The 17976-nt window shown below is 42.3% G+C and overlaps 1 pseudogene across 1 annotated transcript in view; it reads right to left on the bottom strand.

The window, feature by feature from the left end:
* The window catches only part of LOC306920603 (protein Hook homolog 1-like), a 32973-nt pseudogene extending 25309 nt beyond the window's left edge, over positions 1-7664 (bottom strand). Inside the window, exons 1-3 of the transcript XR_013792505.1 lie at positions 7629-7664; positions 6509-6797; positions 3532-3558 (exon numbers count right to left, since the gene is read on the bottom strand). The product of XR_013792505.1 is annotated as a protein Hook homolog 1-like (transcript). The remainder of the gene's footprint in view (positions 1-3531; positions 3559-6508; positions 6798-7628) is intronic.
* Positions 7665-17976: the final 10312 nt, after the last annotated feature.

Below are 17976 nucleotides of genomic sequence, written 5' to 3'. Positions count from 1 at the left end.
TATTGTATGAGATACGGTGTGGTCTGCATCGGGAAGGCAAGCTAGCTTCCCCTGTAGTTTTAAACCAGTCCAGTGTTGTTGTTGTTTTTGCTGTTGTAACATTACAAGGTACCTCCATGCATTGACTGGTGATATATGGTGTTCCGTATCAATTACAGTAGCCCTTACTGAGATCAAACAGTTGGTATTAATGTCCTCAGAAACTGCTACAGATTCAGAGTTAGGTCGAACCCAGCACAGGGATACTCCAGTTCTCACACAGAGGTCATTGAGGTCAGGCCAATCTGACGACACCCCAAACCCAGTAGCATGTGAGTGCATTTTAAGGTTGGGCTTTCTTGTGTGTGTGTGTGTGTGTGTGTGTGTGTGTGTGTGTGTGTGTGTGTGTGTGTGTGTCTTCTGAACACCAAGTTTCTTGGGGTTCAGAAGACACACACACACACACACACACACACACACACACACACACACACACACACACACACACACACACACACTCGCACACACATTTTAACCATGTATTTATGTCCACACAAAGGATATGCATACAAGGACACAAATATTATAGGTTCATCAGAGTTACATCTGCAAAATCATGGCATGTCACTCAGTACTCTATGGGTATAAGTAACAGTGTCTCCGCCATATATGACAGCTGCCAATTATAGCAGAGACACCACAATACTTTGCCAGCCTTTTTGCCTCCTTTTTGGGCATCCCAAGTTGTTGGAACCCTCTAACAACCAGTCTGTGGGTATAATCCCCTAGGCTGCCAAATATAAAGACAAATAGTCTGCACCTATAGCCCAGCTCGGAGATGGTATATGTACGCGCACAATCCGCACATGCCCTCGCACGCACACACACGCCCATCGCACGCACATACCCTCGCACATGCACCGACGCACATGCACACGCACAGAGGCGCACGCAAGCCCGCACACACACACAGTCACACACACACACACGCGTATAAGAATGAAACCATAGTGCGTACGAGCAAATCGGCACCAAGCAACATGTGGTCAAGCACTTGAATACCAAATGCCAAAACATCACCACGCAAACATTACATGTGCATATATTACAAGCCCATTTTTTATATTTAGAACAAGCAAGGGTTTTGGGGGGGTGGGGGCGAGGATTTCACAAGCGGTTATATGACTAAGAAGCAGAGAAAAGAAATGGCACAGCATGTGTTTCAAATTCTGTTCATGTGTCACACCTTTATCCCTAATGATTGATTATTACTGTTACTTAACTTTATAAAAAAAACGTCTCCCCCTAGTCCCAAGCTGGTAGAATCTGCATAAAAATGCATATTTAATAAGGGTCCTTTCTACCAGCATAGGACCAAGGGAAGACTGCTGGACTGGTCAGAAAACAACCCTAGCCTGCAGGACAAGATAACCCCACAGTCGAAGGTCACCATCTTATTGTTCAAGGCTATATAAAGTCCAATAAACAGGCTGTAAACATAAGTCATGGAATCACAAGACCTGGCATATTTTAATGATTTCCCTGGATACCTATCCCAAAATCAATGGGTCCATGTGATATGAATATGAACAGCAAATGAGATGAAAGCAAATACAAATACATCACAAATTAGATTCGATCATATCAGTCCGTTGGTCGGGGCGCCCCTTGAAGCACAGGCCAGCGCACACTCTTATAAGTAACTGCTTAAAATGTCTACTTTATCCCATCAGTAGAAGTGGTTGGTATTTTATGACCTTGGTCATAAAGGCTTCCTCTATGCTGGGGTCAAAGGTGCAGGCTATCTCTCTTCATCAACCACAACAATATCTGTTGTGAATTAGCTGTTAACTAGAAAAAGTGCCCTTCTGGGCACAGGTCTCCACCAGGAGGATAGGACTGTGAGATGTTTGGCAAAATGTTTAGGATTAATATAAACATGTTTTTGAGGCATTTTGTTCCAAAAATGTGTTTTGCAAAAATCAACCTGTTGGTGGCGCTATAACAGGCCAATGTGAAAAGGGTGGGATATATTCCTCAGCCTAGTAAGAAAATGTGTGAAAGATTTCACGTAAATTGCATGCTGCGTTCATGATTTGAGGCTTTTGTTCAAAACGGGGAAATCTTGCAAACTGTGAAAGCCAATTATAGCCAATTAGGATGGAATATGAAATATCGGACAGATCCGACTTGAGCACATGACCATAGAGATACTGTGTAACGATTTGTGAGATTTTTGGACAGAATCTGGAGGAGTAATATCAAAAAATCCAGGGAGTGTGTGCGCAAAGTTTGGCATCGACCGGGTTAACGGTGCCGGAGATTAGCTGGTAACGGACGGACAGAAGGACGGACAGACGGAAGGACGGACGGACGGACGGACGGACACACACACACACACACGGACGGAGTGCAAAACATACTCTCTCCCCATGCCTTCGGCCTGGTGGAGACAATTAGGTGTTAATTAGGTGAATTAGCTGTCAGAGATGTAAAGGTATCTGAGTTATCACAGAGTTGGAACATGGATGGAATGACCCTGGAATGTTTGTACATTCTCACTAAAGATATTTTGATATGTCCTTTGCTATGAGTTCCACTGTTCTATCATGGCGTGCTATGTACATTCCTTTGTATGCATAACATCCATTCAAGATGTGTGACAGTGTTTCAGTGATCACACACACACACACACACACACACACACACACGCACACACACACACACACACACACACACACACACACACACGCCCGCGCACACACACGCACACACACTTGCATGCAACACACACGCACACACACTCGCATGCAACACACACTCACATGCAACACACACGCACATGCGCGCACACACACACACACACACACACACACACACACACACACACACACACGCCCGCACACACACACGCACACACACTTGCATGCAACACACACGCACACACACTCGCATGCAACACACACTCACATGCAACACACACGCACATGCGCACGCGCGCGCACACACACACACACACACACACACACACACACACACACACACACACACACACACGGAAGCACACACACAATTCACCACCTCATACCATACTGTCTGACAGAAACCTTGTATTTCCTTTTTTTAAGGAAATGTCAAAAAAGAACATGTAGTGTTCTCATGTATGTATAATGTAGTTATTATTCAGTCACGAGCTCTTGTTAATACTTTATACACACGTAACTACTTTAATTTTCACCCTTAAATGGTTAGTTCAGAGTTTTGGACGGAGGTTATTGATATCAAAACCGATCGCATCGCTCCACAGCCTGGGATCGAGCGCCTGTTGCGCAACACTCGATGTTGCGCAACAGTGGGACGTCATGGAAATGTTCCCCCCCTGTTTAGCCGTACGACACCGAAAATCTTAAAACGTTAATAACTCTTGATCTAAATCATAACTTCTAATTCTAAGCAAAGATCATGTGTTAGACGGCCCACCGCGGTCCCGTCGCTAGTCATGATGGTTCATCTATCAGGAAATATTAAAAAAAAAACATTGTTGTGACCTACCGTGACCTCTGGCCCCTTCCATGTCTCCTGTATAGAGGAAAAATAGACGAATTACCACATAATTCATTCATAACATTTATCTGTAAATAGTTTGTGATTCGTGAGCTGCAATATATTCTTCATGGGAATGGAGATCACGTTCTTTGCACTTGGTCACAAAGTAACCAACAGTTCGTACCGACCGCTGTTTCCTGATCACAAACCCTGAAAACCCTACAGTGGTTCTGCAGACAGAGTGTCCGTTGCTTATGTCCTGTCCAATATCCGAAAAAGGCCTAGGGAGAAGCCATAGGCTATACCTTTTCCCTTCCTTCCTTCCTACAAATGTGTGAAAGTCACACCCGTGTGAAGTGAGGGGCGATCTTTTTATTTTTTATCCTGACATAAATACCCAACCGACTCGATCGCATTGCACCGATCACAGTACCTTTTACTCACCCAAGATATCATCAATAGCCAATAAGGGTCATTATCTTTACCTGACAATACAATGACTCAAACTTAATACATACAGGTATGTTTTACGTGTAGCGTCTATTAATCTAACCTCTAATATATTAAAGTCTAACTCATGTTGCTATGAATAGGTGACGTAATGATGATGTAAAACAAACTGTGTCAAAACAAACTGTTTGTTAATGGATTTAATGTTTGTGTTAGGGACAAAACAAACAATAATTTCTCGTCATTGTCAATGGCGTTTTTAGAACAAACATTGAACTAAAAACAAACATTAAACCTGTATATATAGGCTACAGAAGATAGGCTACTTCTAAGTATTAATAATGAGGGTGTCTTACACCGCTGGTCTGGGAATGTCCATATTATATGGACCCTTTTTTAAACGTTTTCGGGCCGGGTAGGGCGTAAAATGTGTACTCATTATAGTAAGGCCAGACGGGGCCTCGGGCCAGCCCAGTTCGGGCCCGGTTAGGGCCCAGTTAGGGCCCAGGTAAGGGCGGGCCTTCATTTTCCGGCCTGTTGAGAACTCTAGTTGTAGATAACTATGGGTCGTGCCCGTCTAGAGTCTGAATGGACAGGAATCAGTCAAAAGGGAGACGGGTGGGGAAGGATCAACATATGGAATGACTGTCAGAACAGGTCAGCATGGTGTCGGTGAGGTCAGAGGAAGGACGGGTGGGGTAGGATCAACATATGGAATGACAGAACAGGTCAGCATGGTGTCGGTGAGGTCAGAGGAAGGACGGGTGGGGTAGGATCAACATATGGAATGACAGAACAGGTCAGCATGGTGTCGGTGAGGTCAGAGGAAGGACGGGTGGGGTAGGATCAACATATGGAATGACAGAACAGGTCAGCATGGTGTCGGTGAGGTCAGAGGAAGGACGGGTGGGGAAGGATCAACATATGGAATGACAGAACAGGTCAGCATGGTGTCGGTGAGGTCAGACGTAGAGCTGCTGCCGGCTCCATATATGCAGTGTATTGCAGTCTTCTCCATGTAGGCTATAGCTATTGGGTCTCATAAGGTCAGTGTCGTGATCTTCATATAATATATGAATATATTTGCAGGTTTTCATAGTAATATGTCGCTATTATTATATTAATAATTGCGCAAGCAGAGCGCGCAAGTAGTTTTCGTCCAGTGCTTCGATGCGTATGTCGCCATTTGATGTGTATGCGCCGTGCCAGCGTATGACGTAATGACTACTTGTGCTTGATATGGCAATGGTGTCAGATTACATACATTTATACATAGGGGCATTACCTTTAATCCTCCCGACACTAAAACATAATTATCGTCATTACGTCACCATTGAAAACCAATTACACCCTAGCATTGGGTCCTTTAATCCACATATGTATTACGTCATCATTGTTGTACCATAGTTGTACCAGTTATACCCTGACGTCATATGCTGCTACGATACATACGCATCAAACGGGGCATACGCAAAGTAACCACAGTATACCGCTAATCAACTTACAAATTACATATACATATACATAGAGGCATTTCCTTTAATCCACCCGACACTGTACTTGCGCGCTCTGCTTGCGCACTAGTAGGCCATGTATGGCCTACTAGTGTGCAACAAGCAAGTAGGCACTTTTATTATTATTAAATAATATTTATTATTATTATTATTATTATTATTATTATTATTATTATTATTATTATTATTATTATTATTATTATTATTATTTTTGTGGCCTACCTTTGTAGGTAGCTAGAACTACAAATCATTTCCTATTCCTGAGTCATATATATGATGAGCAGGTGATAAAAAAAGCATCATCAATTAGAGCAGACAGTTCTCACCCCCCTATACCGGGAATATGAACTCCTGCCATCCGGCCAATGGTTAACCCATTTAGGCCTGACGTCGAAATTTAAAAAAGAATATATATTCAAAGATTTGTGCCGCATTTTCACGATTTTTCAAAACTAGCAGATCTACAAGCTCGTAGCGCGACACTCGGTGGTGCGCTATGAGCTTGTAGATCTGCTATTTTTCAAACGCTTAAGTATAACACAATGCTTAGTTAAAACACCAAAAGAGGTTCCCGTCCAGAATGGCTTTTAAAGACCCGTTACTAAAACAGGTACAAATTCTCATCCGGGCCATCAACAAGGGAAGCAGGAGGAGGTAGATGTAGTTACACTCGGTGCACTTTAGCTGTAGTTGCTCTTTATATTTAATGTAACAATCTGTATCTTGTGATAATGTATATGTATGTCTGTTGTTGTTGTTATGTATGTTAGACCTAGTAACACTGCAAAACCAACAGTCGATCCCACAGCGCACTCGTAGACTATCTTATCCCTGTGGTATTGTGAGTTTCTATGAGGAGTTGGTGAGGAAGACACGAGCCAGGCTATGCAGATTATCGACTGGATAAAAGTAAGAGCCAGAACTGTTCCTCTCTGCTGCATGGAACCGAACCACTTCATAATGTCTCCACCCCCGGGCTTGGAGGCCTTGAACACGGCCAACACCACCATAGTCTTGACCAGGATACAGGAGACACAGCACAAAGCTGATCCCGAATGCCATGTGCCTCAGCTGACAGGTCCAGAGTGTGGGACGGCCGATGAACAGAAGTGAGCACAAGAAGCACCGTTTGAGAGACAGCAAGAGGAGGAAGCTGAGTTCCGAGTTGTACTTGTTGGCGCGCACCATGGGCGTGCTCCGATGATAGATGAAGACTCCCAGGACAATGCCGCAGATAAGTGTGCCCAGCAACGAGATGGTCGTCAAGGAGATACCCAGCGCCTCGTGGTAGGAGAGGAACTCCACGCTCTTATAGGGACACAGTGGTCACGCTGGGGATTGGACCAGTAGTCCTCTGGACAACTGGCGCACTCTGTCGAGTCTATAACAAAGAGGGGAAGATTAAAGGGACCGGACGTCCTAAAGATGACCCACCCGTACATCGTTAAAAATGTAAACATATACCAGCAGTGTTGTTTTTGGCAGCAAATTTTGATTTTAGTCATAGTCTCTTGAATAGTTTACATTTTTTGTTTTAGTCACATTTTAGTCACCCGGAATGTTTTAGTGTTAGTCTAGTTTCAGTCCACTAAATATCATACGATTTTAGTCGACTAAATCTACAGTTGATTCAGTCGACTAAAATGCATTTTGGCAGGCCTTGATGCCGTCGTAATGACTGTTTTTACACCTGCTGAAAATAGCCGATCTACAAGCTCAGTGAGCTTGTAGATCGGCTATTTTCAGCATGCAACCGATTGTAAAATGACTTATACGGCATCTCTTGTCCACTAGTCCCTCCCTAACATTTTAGTCTAGTTTTTATTTGTTGACGAAATTGTCAATACATTTAGTCTTAGTTTTAGTCATCATAACTCAGTTTTTATTTACTAAACTGGTTACAATGTAGGGCTAATGACATTATTGAGGGTAGCCCCTCCTATATTCAGCTATAGTGGCGATTTTTGTCCTACACAAAGACTAAATTCCCATTGACAATGAATGGATAATGTACAATGAAAAGAGCGCCCCTCACTTCACACGGGTGTGATTTATTTTAAATCAGAAATTACTGTTTTTCTTTGCAGTGGCCCATTTTAGCTGAACATTAAAAAAAAATAAGTCGGCTAAGCAGTATACGTGATCATCAGCATTATACGTGATGAAGGCCACCATTGTTTTTTTTTATTGATTTGTCAACCTTATCAATGACAACTGAGATTGCTTTCACCTGGCATTTACCCTGAGTAGTCATATATGACTGATAGTGATATTATTGCATCTGTTGCATCATAAGATGTGATGCATTGCATCTCCCACCATAACAACCATAGACTGTTTTATGTCAAGTACACTTGTAGCGAGAATCATGTGCATTCCATTGGCTGTTGACTTTGAAAAGCAAGGAGCTAATAGGCTAAAAAGAAACGTGGCCCATCTTAGCTGATCAAGCTGATCAGGTGGCTTATTTTACATGAAAATGCTACATCTTAAAAATATGTGACAGCTTGTTTCAGAAGCTGTAGGGACTAAACTATTATTTGTTATTAAATACATTTAACTTAAACATATTAAACAGTCAATAATAATCATATAAACCCAATTTAGTGTCATGCATTGCTTTTTCTCAGTTTCCCAGGCAAATTACCAAAACGTGGCCCAAATTGCCTGACATCCCCCTATTTATAATTTTATTTTATCGACGGAACGGGTGAGCAGCCGACCGTCCGTCGATCCCAAATGACTCTGGACCACATCACGGTAGTGAAGAAGACAAGAAGTGGTGGAAAGGATAGTAGGATATACCAATAAACAAAAGAGGTATTAGCGCACGCTGCACACCAATAGTGAGGAGGTGCTGACCACGGGACGGGAGACAAACTTGTAAAGGAAGGATCGAGTTGCACGCAGCACAGCTCGTAGTCACGAATCACGATACAAAAAACTTCTATTAAAGACCAACGTTTCGGCACCTGAGTGCCTTCTCTTCAGGGTATGAAAGAAAGGATACCAATTATGACAAAACGCAGGAGGAGAGGAGGAGAGGAGAGGAGAGGAGGAGGAGAGGAGAGGAGACTGGAGTGGAGGGGCGGCGAATATAATCGCACAATACGCGTCGCATTTAGATGTGTACACTGTATAGGCAAACGCGAATAAATTCGCCGGGCAAATATTTCGCATTTTCGGATCGCTTATTCGCATCGCGTCGCTAATTCGCCAGTGTGTAATGACGCGTAAACGCGGGAAGCGAACAAAGCTGTTGTGGCAGTCTGTGCACACACAGAGACCTCTGTATCATTCCAATTTCAGTTGCCCTCTGGTGGCGGGCGGGTGGTGTTACAGCGTGACATAGACAGACAGTTTTGGCCAGCTTCTATAGTTAGTGCTCACTTCGTTCGCAATAATTTGTTGAGAATAACACCCCCATGTTTTGTTTTTAGGTATATCTTATTCCAAAAACAACGTTAAAATACTTTTTCCGGGAGTTGACGAACCGGACCCGGCCAGATGGAAGGCAACCTTGAGATGTGCGTTGAACAAAAGCGGGGAGTTCAAACTAGTCTATGATGGGACCAAGGAGACTCCTCCGTACAAAATCTTGAGCTGTGCGAACACCCCGATAACGGAGGTGAGCACAACAGCTGTCGTTTACAGCTGTTGCAGCCCTGTCTGCAGATTTAAAAGGTGTCGCAGCCCTGTCTGCTGATTTTAAAACGGGTATTGCATATGTAGCCCCCAGCCAAGACCCAGCCTGCAACAGCAGCCCTGCCAATCTATTGGCACGGTAGGTTGCGCGTTGGTGCCTCCGGCATCATTCACCTTACTCGACAACAACAACAACAACACAGTCCAGTCCTGACACGTCCGTCACGGATTGACGTCCCCCCGGTCCCAGCTCCAATAGTTCCGCCTCAATTCCCAGCCTCATTTCCATTGGGCTTGGACCAACATCCACACTTACAGTTCCCGTTTGTAACACAACTAGCTTAACAAATTATACTAACCAACCAATTATCACACTCAATATTAAAACAATAATAAGACATAGACAGCAAAATATGTAAAAAATGTCAAAGCGTACAAAAATTCCCTCAAATTTAATAACTGTCACGTTAGTACCCTTTTTTTTCAGAAATTACCCTTATGTCACAATACTAAGGATTTAAAAATGGCACTGTTAAATACCAGGTCTTTAAATCAGGACAAAACTTTTCTAGTCAATGATATAATTTCAGAGCATAATTTAGACTGCATATTTGTCACTGAAACATGGCTATACTCAAACGCTCCTGCTGCTCTTATTGAAGCATCCCCTGCAAATTATGAATTTTCATATTCCATGAGGCAGGGAAAGACACGTGGGGGAACAGCCTCCATATGCAGTACTGCTCTAAATAGTAAGAGTATTTCCTTGATACATTTATTTCTTTTGAATATCACGCCTCTATCTTAAACTGCCAGTCTCCTGTCCTAACCTTAACTTTATATAGACCACCAAAGAAAAACTGCCCTCTTTTTCTAACAGCATTTGCTGAGCTCCTATCTATCATTAACACAAACTACGATATGACAATCATCAGTGGAGATTTTAACTACCATATCGACAATGAATCTGATATACAGGCCAAAAATCTAATCACTCTATTGTCTGACATGGGCTTCGCTCAACATGTGAGTGGCCCAACTCATGACCGTGGCCACACCCTTGATCTGGTCATTACACGGGGCCTTACTGTAAATATACTATCAATCACGAAAGTTGCTTTCTCAGACCACTCCCTTATTGAATTTTCGGTGTGCTTACCAGTGCCACAGTGCAATACAAACCGCCTGGTGAAAAAGCGACACCTCGACTCTGATGCAGCTGACAAATTCATAGACCGCTTTAACAACATACAATCCCCTTATACACGTCCCTCATCAGTAGATGAACTGGTTTCTGTTTTTAACAACAAGCTAAGGTCTACCCTTGATTTTATTGCGCCTGTCAGACTTAAGAAGGTCCTCCCCAAAGAAAAATCACCATGGAGGAAAAATGAAAGTGTAATTGAACACAAAAAAAACTGCCGAAAAGCGTAACGTAGATGGAGAAAGACGAAATTACAGGTTCATTTTGAAATTTTACGAGAACAACAGATCTCATATAACAAGACCATTAGAAAAGCCAGGGGATCTTATTTCTCTGACCTCATCCAAAAAAATCTGCACAACCCAAAGACACTTTTCTCCACTATTGATGGCCTAATAAACCCCCCTCCACAAACTACAAATGACCTTGCAACACAGGAAAGATCTAACGAGTTCTCAGCCTATTTCAGGGAAAAGGTCACTTCCATACGCATGGATATTGCCAAAACAAGGACAGCAAACACTGCCAAAAGGTCCCCTGCACTCTTCAAAAGCACTTTATCCCAGTTCACTCCAGTAGACACCGAAATTGTTAGCAAAGTGGTAAGGGCTCTTAAGTCCTCTACTTGTTCCCTTGACCCTATCCCCACTAGCTTTTTTAAAACGGTTTTTAACCCCCTATCTAGTGAGTTATTAGAATTAATTAATAAATCCCTGCTTACCGGTATTTTTCCTGGGTCACTCAAAAGTGCCTTAGTTAAACCCATCCTTAAAAAGAATACACTGGACTATCTGGTTCCCAGCAACTATCGGCCCATATCCAACCTCCCGTTTTTAAGTAAGACCCTAGAAAAACTAGTTTTTAATCAGTTAATCTCATTTTTAAACGACAACGAAATGTTAGAGATTTTCCAATCTGGTTTCAGAGCAAACCATAGTACCAGTAGAAAAAACACGGATGCAAAAAACCTCTCTGTTCTTGTTCTTCTGGACTTAAGTGCAGCATTTGATACAGTGGATTACGACATCCTTCTGGACAGACTTGAAAACTGTGTTGGCCTCTCAGGAACAGCTCTCGAGTGGTTCAGGTCCTACCTGACTGCTCGTGATTTCCGAGTAACACTTGGTGAATACTCCTCCGATAGCGTTGAGCTGACGTGCGGTGTCCCCCAGGGCTCAATTTTAGGCCCCATTCTTTTCAACCTATACATGCTACCACTTGGCTCAGTTATCAGAAAACATAATATACACTTTCACAGCTATGCCGATGACACCCAATTATATATCTCCATATCCCCAGATGACCTTACCCAAATTGACACCCTCATAAAGTGTATTACTGACATCAAAACATGGATGTCAGAAAATTTCCTTCAACTAAATGAGGGTAAAACTGAAATCCTCCTTGTCGGGGCAAAGGCCGAGAGGGAAAAACTATCCACATACCTTACATCAAAAGCACTTCAAACCAAGGACCAAGTAAAAAACCTTGGTGTTATATTTGACAGTGACCTGAACATGGAGGCACATATAAGAAACACCACAAAAATATCATTCTACCATCTGAGAAACATTTCCAAAGTCCGACCATTTCTGTCCCAACATGATACAGAGAAACTAATTCACTGTTGTATTACCAGCAGGCTTGACTACTGTAATGCTCTCCTGTCTGGCTTACCTAAAAAAACCATTGGTCGGTTTCCACCGGTTCCAAACGCAGCTGCCCGCGTGCTGACAAAGACCAAACGTAGAGCACACATTACACCGATTTTAAAGTCCCTGCACTGGTTGCCTATACATTTTAGAATAGATTTTAAAATTATTTTACTTGTTTTTAAAACATTGAATGGAAATGCACCTGTCTATTTTTCTGAAATGCTACCTATATATGTGCCCGGCAGACCCCTTAGATCCGCTAGTGCTGGTCTCCTAGAGATCCCAGAGACCCCAAACACAAAGAAATATGGAGAAGCCGCCTTTAGCTACTATGCCCCTGCGCTGTGGAACAGCCTGCCAAGGGATCTACGGTTCTCTGAATCTGTGGACATTTTTAAACTAAATCTTAAAACACACCTTTTTAGCATTGCTTTTAACTAGATCATTGCATGTCCCTTTCCCGTTTTAGTCGCTCATTTTTGTTTTGTTATTACTATGTACTTGATGCTCTCGTGTGTTTTGCTTTTTCTTGTTTTATTTTTGCTCATACTGTAAAGCACTTTGAACTGCACTCGTTGTATGAAATGGGCTATATAAATAAAGATTGATTGATTGATTGATTGGTCTGCCGAGTGGGAGCCCCAGGTTCAATCCCTGCTTATTAGGGGAGGGGGGAGATATTGTTTTATAGATAAATCGTTGTCACCTTTTCAAGGTGTCTTTTATTTTTGTAAACCCAAATGGTTTTTATTTGACTTTACTTAATTGTGTTTTTGTTTTTTTTTGCCCTCCCCCTTATTCCAAAACAAAGACAACTCTATGCACCCTTCGTATTATCATATTCTCACTGTCTGTTTTTCACAGGTAGGCCTATTTGATGACGATGATGCTGCAGCTGTCCAAGAGGCCATTTCTTTCTTGAGTGTCCTGAGCATCTTTGTGGTCAACAGAGACTGAGATGGTCTCGACAAAACGACCAGAAAAGCCATCGAGGGAGCGGAGGCCCTGGTATCCCTGATGTTGCAAATGCTTGCACCTACCTGATGGGTCTGATGTATACCTTGGAACTTGGCTACCCCAAGCCTTTGAAGTACACTCTTGAGCTGGACGCAAGCAACAAAATGTCTCCCAAACTATATGGTTTGAATACAAGTTTAAATGTTTTCATGGAGGCCAACCATCAGGGCTACTAAACAATGTCCATGTGTTGGACTCTATTTGAAGGCAGCTGTTAAGTATGTTCTAAATGTCATTATTATGGAATAATTGTTACCTCTGATGGACATATGTCAATGTGTTTGAAGCTGCCTATTTGAAGGCAGCTGTTTTCGCTCATTCGACCTTTAAGTTGAGATGCCATGATATTGGTATCAGCTGATACTATACTTGTCACACAAGTATATCAGACAAAATACTGTCTGATATGTACTATTTTATTTTTTTGTGGCTGCATTAACTACAAACACAATTCTGTTTTTCTTTGTTTTTGTTATGCACTGATATAATATTGGTATAAAGAAAAGCTGTCCTTCCATGAAGGTTCTATAATGTTCCAATTTGAGGAATAAATTTGTTTCTTTTTAAATACCTGATGTCATTTGACTCATGCTGATGGTGTTCATAGCATGAAAATACCCAAACATTTATGGGTATTTTCAGTTTGTAATCAGAAGTTATATAGAACAAATCACACCCGTGTGAAGTGAGGGATTACCAACCCTTACAACATTGCGATATAACCTATTATATATATGCCGATTTGCTCAGTGACAACAAACTCTGTTCAATGTTAATGTTTGTTAGTGACAAGACAAAACAAATATTAAACTAGATCTGTCCATTGTCGATGGTGGTTTTTTTAGATGGGGTGGGATACTATTACTACAACAATTAGATATTATTTCCATGTGTCATAAATTCAAGTTAAGACTTGACCAATCTGAGAATCCCATCGGCAAATAACGGGGAAACAGCGTTCCTCGAAATTGATGTGAGTCAACAGTCTGTCTTGAGAGACTTGACTGGTGCTGTTGATTGGAAAGAACACTGTCCTTTCCTCCACGGGTCTCATCTGTCACGGGCCGCACTCAGCTGTTCTCTTCTATATATAAAAGAAGAGTATAAAATGTAGCATATTTTACCATGAACTAGTGTGTTACCATTTTTGTTGTATTTTAACTTCTCATTAAGTTGCATGAATTGTACAAAACATGAATTGCCCCATTTGCACAATGAAACAACATACCTGCATTCAAATAATGGATACCGGAGAAAAAGGAGACAGTATGTCAGCACATGTGGACCTCAGAAGCACTTTTCTGTCTGGAAAGACATGTTCTGTCAACTTGTTGCATTAGAACAGTGGTTCCCAAAGTGGGGTTCTAGGTCCTTGATGGAGTTCCAGGGGGTCCCCAGCTAAATGATAGTTTGTAACCAAATGGACCCTCATGGGTCTGTAACTCTTAACATTGATTTTACAATATAAATTGGGGATTCCAGAGATAGAAATGGGGGTCCGTACTCCGTAGTCTATTGCATGTCAAGCTGGGGGTCCTTGAAATTAAAGTGGTTGAGAATCACTGCTATGCCATAAAAACCTTCTCTTATGGGAGTCCCTGCTGTATCTTTTCAAATTAATGGGGGTTAATAAATGTCAATTGGGTCCTTGTCACTCCTTGACATGAAAAAGTTTGGGAACCCCTGCATTAGAAGATGTTTTTTGCAAGTAATAAAACACACACAAACTGAATGAATGACCCAACAAAAACGTGACAGAATTAGTCTAAGATATAGTTAGTCCGGGAGCGAAAGGGTGATTTTTGGCTGAACGTGGTTTTGTCAGATAAAGTTTTTTCTCAACTGATTCTTGTAGCTTGGGGTCACCTCTTAAGAATTCAAGAGGGTGCCCAGTGATATCCCTTGAGCATGTTTTGTTATTAACCCCTTGATGCCCGAAACATTGAAAGTCCATAGTTGTATAGTATTTAAATGCTAAATACTTGGTCTAAATGCATCAAATTGGCTTTCTACAGTGTTTATGAATGTGGATATGCACAATGAATTCAATTTATGATTAATGCATTATTAATTAATGCATATTAACCCCTTCGGACATGCCAGTGTAGCCCCCACTTATGCTGCATTCACGTGGAATCAGGCAAGCGGTAGACGGCAATCCGGACTTCATTTTAGTGGACGGGAGCAGGACGGCATGGCAGCCAGAACCGGCGACGGTAACGGCAGACGGCGTCAATGTTAAAATATTTAATCTTTTTGCCGTTCCGTGCCGTCCAGCAGGTTTTGCCGTTTGCCGTCTACCGCTTGCCTGATTCCATGTGAATGCAGCATATAGAGACAAATTGGTTCAATCATCATCTGGCCCTGACCGTTCCACCTGGCTGTCCCTCAGGGGGGCAACTATAGATGTGGCCGATGTGCACAATGCAACAATACCACAAATTGCAAATTCTTCTCACACAGGTAAAAAGTATACACAAACTAGAAAAAGTGCCCTTCTGGGCACAGGTCTCCACCAGGAGGATAGGAGTGTGTGTGTGATGTTTGGCAAAATGTTTAGGAGCAATATAAACGTGAGTGTGTGTGTGACGCGGCTTGGCCTGTTGTAGCACCACCATGAGGCTGATTTGAAAACTGTCAAGTGGCATTTCTTCCAAAGCCTAGTGGGAATATGCATGCACAGTTTCACCACAACCGGACGCTGCGTTGAGTAGTTGTGGCGATTTGTACAAAACGGGTACAAAGCGGGCTACTCCTGAAAAGTTTAGAAGCCAATCGTAGCCAATGAGGATTATGAGAAATCAAACAAACCCGTCTTGATCACATGACTATGGAGAGCATGTGTACCGATTTGCGTGAAATTTGGATAAAATCTGAAGGAGTAATATTAGAAAATGTGTTTTACATATGTCGGCCTCATGGTGGCACTATAAAGAGCAGATGTGAAGAATTCCAGGCAGAGGTTTTTCCTTGGCCTCTAGGGAGTTGGCATACAAAGTTATCCACAGATCCGTGCAGTTAGAGGTAAAAACACTTCGGCCAGTTATAGCGCCAACATGAGGCTGAGTTGAAAATGTTCATGTGGCATTTCTTCCTCTGCCTAGTGGGAATGTGCGTGCACAATTTCACGGAAATCACACGATGTGTTCATGATTTGCAGCATTTTGTTTGAAACTGAGCACTCCTGCGAACTTTGGAAGCCAATCTTAGCCAATCAGGATGGAGTCTGAGAAATCTGAAAGACCCGTTTCGTTGAATGGCTCTAGAGAGACTGTGTACCAATTTGTGTGATGTTTGGACAAAATCTGTAGGTGTACTGTCCAAAAACTTGTTTTGCACAAAGCGGCCTCCTTGTGGCGCTATAACAGGCCGTTCTGGAAATGTTGGGGCAGAGGTTCATCGTTGGCATCCAGGGAGTGTGTGTGCAAAATTTGACATCGACCGGGTTAACGGTGCCAGAGATTAGCTGTTCACAGACGGAAGGACACACACACGGACACACGGACGGACGGACGGAGTGCAAAACATACTCTCTCCCCATGCCTTCGGCCTGGTGGAGACAACAACAAGATTATCTGAACACAAAACTGCTATACGCACAGGCAACATTGAATAATGCCCATGGCTGAACAATATCTTGAGGCTAGACATGGTTCACCCTCATCTCTGCGCTTTGTAGGGGTTGAACAAGTTACCACCACCAGAGGGGGGTAAACTTCCCAAGTTGTTATCTCAGAGAGAAATGTTCTGGATTTATGAGCTCAGCACTATGCAACCACAGATGACTTTTCCTTTTTGTAATAGGTTTTGTTGTTCTTGGAGTTCCTGATGTTTAATCTGCCTAATGTATTTAAGGTTTCTGTGTGTTCTGAGTCCCTGATGTGGTTTTCTGTGCCACTAGACATTTATATTTGTAGGCCTATATTGTATTTAATATGCAATGTATAAAAAAGAAAATGTCTGACTTTTATATGATCTGTGATGTTTGTACTGATTATATTGTGAACTTCTAACTGTGATGCTTTGTAATTGATTACAATTGATTGATTAAAATTGATCATTGATAATAAGTAAGGACCTCCCCTCTACACAGGTGGGGATGATCAAAATGTTGGTTTTAAAAGAGGAACCCACATCCCCAGTATCACTTTGTAGTCTGCTCTGAAGAAGGCTCTGCCGAAACGTATCAGTGTTCTTAAATAAACATGAGAAATAGCATCTGAGCCAGTCGTGCATTTTTTTTATTTTGGAGTGCCGCTTTTTCCACTTAGTTGGTTTATGAGTTAAGTTATTTTCAAAGCTATATTATGAGTGTAGCGGAGTGGCTCAGAGCCTCTGCCTGATGGCCTCAAAAGTCTATCTCCCCAGCCCAGAGGGATATCCCTTTGGTCTAGTGGTTAAGATGTTGGACTTTCACGCAGGAGGCCCGAGTTCGAATCCCGGGTGTCCTACCTATTTAAAATGCTAATTTGTTAATTGAATATACAAGATATACAAGCTCACACCACATTGTGACATGCAACATGTTGTGTACTTGTAGATCTGCTATTTACAAATGTTTTTGTTAATACATTTTAGACATAACGTGTACTAGTGGGAGGAGAGTGGGTTGGTCCTGGTTATGTAAGCACTGTTCTGTCATTGATCTGGGATAGTTTAGTCAGGAAGCGGAGCAGAGCACTCGGTCAAGAGCACGAAATGTCTACAAGTAAAGTCACATCCCAAACGGTAAACGCAGGCCTCAAATGTCATCGACCATCAAAGTGGACCGAAGGAGATGAACTATTTGGGTTTCGTAAAAAAGTCCAACAGCGTTTCAGCTGCATCAGAGGAGTGACAGAGGAGGTTGCTCCCCTTCCCCTTTCCCCAAGAGGACCACAACGGAAACAAGCCTAACGGCTTTCTTGTGACTCTATCCTTTTGAAATTTATTTTTCAATAAAGTAATCAAAAAAAAAAAAAGACAG

This window comes from Electrona antarctica (assembly GCF_951216825.1).
Source record: "Electrona antarctica genome assembly, chromosome: 3".
Lineage (NCBI taxonomy): Eukaryota > Metazoa > Chordata > Actinopteri > Myctophiformes > Myctophidae > Electrona > Electrona antarctica.
The sequence above is the reverse complement of the archived record's forward strand: the minus strand, read 5'-3'. Positions and strand labels throughout refer to the sequence as shown.